Source organism: Parathielavia appendiculata (genome assembly GCF_033297405.1).
Source record: "Parathielavia appendiculata strain CBS 731.68 unplaced genomic scaffold N657scaffold_4, whole genome shotgun sequence".
In the NCBI taxonomy this organism is placed as follows: domain Eukaryota; kingdom Fungi; phylum Ascomycota; class Sordariomycetes; order Sordariales; family Chaetomiaceae; genus Parathielavia; species Parathielavia appendiculata.
This window is the reverse complement of record NW_026944223.1, coordinates 59,497-64,751: the sequence shown is the minus strand read 5'-3', so window position 1 is coordinate 64,751 and position 5,255 is coordinate 59,497. Positions and strand designations below refer to the sequence as shown.

The following is a 5,255-nucleotide window of genomic DNA, read 5'->3' as shown; positions in this document are numbered from 1 at the left end:
TGTGGTGTCTCTGTGAGATGCGAAAAGAGGTGACTGTCGGGGGGTTGCATGGTTCTATTCTTCCTCTTCTTTGCCTTGTCCCTCCTTCTCTGTTCTTCTAATTCGCTGTAGGCTTTCCTGTCATGTTTTTTGTGTCTTTCTTTGGAGCAAATGTCTTCGCATCCTGTCCTCTTCTTTTTTACGTCCAGTCACTACTGGTAATGGTTATGGAGCCAGGGGTATAGGGTGATGTCCTTTAGACATTTTCAGTAGCTACCTCTCTCTGTTGAGGTGTTCTTGATATCCATATGATCAGCTAATTCTCACCGCCTGGAGTCATATAATATTCGTCCACCGAGGTTACAAATGTGAAAGACAGGGTGTGTGCCAGGGTGTGTGCCGGTGCGTCGACCAGGGCAAGTAAGCCACTCACGTATTCCGTTACTAAGTCACTTTCCTAGCAATTTCCATAGGGGGATACCTGCACTACAAATCCTACGATGGCTTCCTCACCTCCACTGCACCTTGCACTGCACTGCAACAGCTACTGGCACCCCTATGCCGGGACCGACATCCTCTAGAGGGCTGAGCTGATCTAACCAGCTATTCCACGGCCCAAACGGCTAGGGCCCCTAAACTGACCCGCGACGACCGCATCCGTATCCGATCCTTACACGACTTCGGCCATACATACTATGAGATTGCTTTTAAAAGACCCAATATACGGTTCGGCAAATCGAGTGAGCTTGCAAAGGCTTAGTGATCTTTGTAACGGCACGGCTGGTCGGGTCGGCAACGCCCGGAGACAGGTGCCAGTTGTTACAGTTTCATAGTGCAGCCAGTGATTCAATCTGTCGGATTGAATCATTTGTACCCTTTTCAGGAATATGGCGAAACGGTATGGCTGCACGTTGTGTGCCGTTACAATCTTCCAGGAAAAGAAGCTAAGGAAAGGGGTTATTGAAACCCCGTAATAGGAGCAGTTAAGGCGGTAATTATAGACTGCCTATAACTGCTATATCTCATTGTACCAGCTCCCTGCCTAAGTGCCTCCATCGCTCTAAGGCTACAGTGAAACGGTTCTATAACTTTACACGTAATCCACGGCCTCAGGTAGGCTTCCATTAATCGGCCTAGGGAGATTGATCTCACCGAGGAAATTTACGCCATTACACTCAGAACAGTTACGGCTATTGTAACGACAACGATTACTGCCTACAAGAGGGCGAGCCTCTGGATCAGTAGGTCTATTTTATGAGACAAAAAGCTATGGAGAGTAAAAGAGAGATCGGTGCGTTCCTTCTTGGGCAGACTGGTGAGCGCGGTGAGCGGCTGTCACAAATGAACCAACGAGAGTCAACAACGGCGGCTTACTTGCAGAAGCCAGTGGGGAACGTAGGACGTTCCGAGCCAATCACTTAGGACCAATCGGAACGAGTACTAGAGGTGCTCCAGAGAGCTCTCAGGAGCATGAGAGAGCACCAGTGCAAGGCCAATCAGAGGACGCTCTAAGAGGCTCTCGAGAGCACCATAGAGCATTGGCTCTAGGTGGCTCTAGAGAACACGAGAGAGCAACCAAATGCATCTAGTATATAGTCACTCGTTCTGGAGGACTCTGGGAGTTCTCCAGTAAGTAACTCAAGTGCAAGATTGTCAGTACCCTTGGACATTGCTTGTTGTGAACCCTTTGGCTTCACCGAACCTCACCCCGTTGTCAAGTATAACCTTCAGGAGTCCCTTTCAGAAGTTGGGGCTTTGAGATTCGTCACAGCGGCTCATCAGGATTACCACCAAGGAGGCGATCGCTGCGATCTCGGGTCCCAAGGTACCTGGGGGAGGAAGCTGTATATAAACTACGATCTTTAGGCCTACGGGGATCACAGTAGCTTCCTCAGTAAGCAATACGAGCAGTTACCTACACGTACTGTTGAGACAATTGATTGTGCACTTATTGTGAGCCCTTTGCCTTCACCAACACCTCATACCACTGTCGAGTTATAACCTTCAGGAGCCCCTTTCAGTGGCTAGGGGACCGAGATTCGTCACATGCCTCCCTACTTATAGCCTTCTGGTCTAGTAGATATTTTGCATCCTACACAGTAAGTGTTTCTCCGAGCTGCACACGTGTTTTCTTGGCTCTCCAGCGCTTGCTTAATGCCTCGTAGCTGATGGGGGATGTACCAGAGGGAAGGCCGGTGTAGGGGTGTATCTGTATTGCTGGAAAGAAAGATGGAGATTCAGAAGTCGGTGTCGCGCATCCTGGATGCAAGATAAACTGGCATGACGGGGCTGCGCGCGCACAGACATTTGCAGCGGGGCTACTCTACATGATGCCTCTTTGACGAAGGAGGCACTCGTTGAGAGCTCAGACGACACGACATAGGTCTCTATGATAGAGTGTGGCACCGCTGAAGGCCGGAGACTGCACCCCTGTATCGTGTTCACAGGCGCCAGTCTTCAGGGGCAATGGTTCCCCTCCGAGGAGGAATTGAAGCGCAATTTTCCAGGCTGGCAATACGACTACTCCATTACAAGTTGGAGCAATGGCGATGTCGCTCTCAAATGGCTACAACAGATCTATCTGCCAGAAACCAAACCAACAAATCCGTCAGAATGGAGGCTCTTGATTCTTGACGAGCACTCAAGCCATATCACGACTCGGTTCATGCATCTGGCCTGGATTAACCACGTTCAACTACTTTACCTGCCGCCTCATACATCCCATAAGACTCAACCTCTCGATCGGAGTGTTTTCTCGCCCCTGAAGATCTATTTCAGGCAAAATACCAAGTCTATGGTTCACTTCACGGCATCAGCTCCCATCAATAAATGCCGCTTCCTTGATTGTTATCGAGATGCCTCCCAGAGAGGTATGAGCGCCAGGAACATCGTCAGCGGCTTCAGAGAGACCGGAATCTGGCCGTTGAATCCGAGCAAAGTATTGGATGACACCACGGCAGTACTTCAACCTAGAGCCCCCGCTGCCACGCCGCCCACCCCAGAGGAACGGCCTCCCTCGCCTACCAACATATATCTGCAGACTCCCCAGAAGTCACAGGATATTCGCAGCGCCTTGAAAAATGCCAGGGAGCGCATATCTCCAAACAACCGCATGCTGAGGTCTGTTTTATACAAGGTTGGCAAGTCGTTGGACTCGAAGAACGCCGAGGTCGCCAGCTCGCGCTCAAATCAAATCATTATCTGGCCAGTTGGAAGCCCACAAGCCAAGTAGTAAAACGAGTGTCAAAGAGAGTGCCAACGATGCTTTTGCGAAGATTGAAGAGATTGTGGCGGCTCAGAAAGAGGGTGAGAAGCCATCCAAGCGGAGGAAAACGATAAAGACAGACGACCCGGGGCCAGTCGTTGAACAAGCGCAAGACATGATTGTACATGGGCTGGATCGCCTTCGTCAGGCTGAGGAGATGTAATCTTCTCCTACATAGATTGTATACAAATGAGTGATTTAGACATGTTGTGGTGTGGTGTGGGGGTTGCAGGATCATCAACAATCGTTGGGTCTGTGCGTCTAACCCCTATAGAGGAATACTCGGCGCACGGAGAACTGCTGACGAAATGTGCCTGAAGACGCGCGTGAACCAAAAGGATGACCGGAACCGGCTGACTCAATTCCTGCGATAATAAGTTCAGATGCTTACACTCGGAATCATGGCATGGAGTCCAACAACGATCATCACATCTCAACCTGCCTACATGGCACATTGACTTCTATGAGTTAGGGTCGACCGACGTCAAGTTCAAGTATGGTCGGAGACGCCCAACGCCGAAGACCTGCAAGTAACTATAATGCCAATAGAAGCGACAGACAGTGCAACGGGAACAACCCAGAGCCGACAGAGTACAAAAAGTAGTTGTGATCCCCTGCAGGGGAAAAGACGATCCACCCAGGGGTCGAACCTGGAACCTCCTGATTCCCAATCAGCCGATATCATGAGATCTCGGACAGAATCGTAGTCAGACGCTCTGCCATTGAGCCAGCGGACCTTGTTGGAGGGTATGCAATCAATTCAACTCTAAGAACGGTAAGCCTATTGCGCAATTTTTGAAGTTTTTCGGAGAGTCCACATTATGGAGCAATGGAAAGGTCTGAGCGGCCAATCAGAGGTCAAGCCGGCTCCGCCAGTTTGCCGTAGAGACCGAGTTTACTGACAGTCTTTACCCCTGAATATAACAGTTGTCTTGAGCAACACCTTCTTGCAACATTGAGCCGCGTCTTCGCCAATATGAGTAATTGGTAGCCTCGGTATCTCACGCGGTTATTCAGGCTGCCATACATTGTGCCAAGGAGAGCCGAGGTTCGGGCAACATCACGAACAGGGCTTCAAGTTTTCGCCTTCAGTGTCAAACCCCCTGTTGGACAGCAACAGTTACAGGCTCGAATAGGCATAGACCAACCAGGTGACACTGCATCAATTGAGGCACAAGATGAAGCTTGAATTGACTGTCTAAACCATGCGTCATGTGTGTGTGTTACTTGAAAGAACCGAGGGCTTCGGAACCCTCGCCAGACCCTGCTTTTGGGTGGGTGACGAGTCTTCCACGCTTACTGCATTGGGCAACAGTGCCCAGCCCCTGAATCCAGGTGCCAAGGAGCCAGTTCAGTTCAACACCCCCTCAGCAACCAACAGATTAGCTCAATGAACAATGGAATACATAAACAGGAGAGTAGCTTTAGAAAAGACAAATGTCAGGCCTCCCAAGCAACTTATTTGACTATTGTGATAAAATCGTGAGTATTTAAAGTCAGTATTGCTAGTTATAACCAACATTGGGTGTTAATTAACAATCCATACGTTAACGTTAACTTTACAGTAGTTAATTGGAATTAATTGGTCTAACGTTACCTCTATTGAAGAGAGATGTCATCTACCTTACACATATACCATTTACTATTTTTCTCTATACTGGCATCTACAGGTACATAGATTACGCATCTTGAAGTTCATGTTGTCTCCCGACATAGATACAAGCAATTTTCCTGATAACTGAAAAACCAATTGTCACGGGTCGTGACAGTGTGAGGTTTATGTGCGTAACTCCTGGTTCGATCAGACAGTTCGAACCACGGTTCCTCTTTTGAGCATGTTACGCAATGGTCAGTTGCACCCACCCGTGACACTAATCTAGGTATGCAAAGACTCCATCAAAATGACGGTTGGCCACAATCAGAACTGGTAACGTTACCACACTGAAAAAAATCTGTTCACACTTGTGATTGCATGAGCCAAGGGTGTTGAGAGACTGCTATGCCCACTGTG

General features: G+C 49.0%; 1 non-coding gene across 1 annotated transcript; it reads right to left on the bottom strand.

Annotated features, from left to right (window-relative positions):
* Positions 1-3,873: 3,873 nt before the first annotated feature.
* Positions 3,874-3,981, bottom strand: N657DRAFT_t59. The gene has a single exon. It is a non-coding gene; the product is annotated as a tRNA-Arg (tRNA).
* Positions 3,982-5,255: the final 1,274 nt, after the last annotated feature.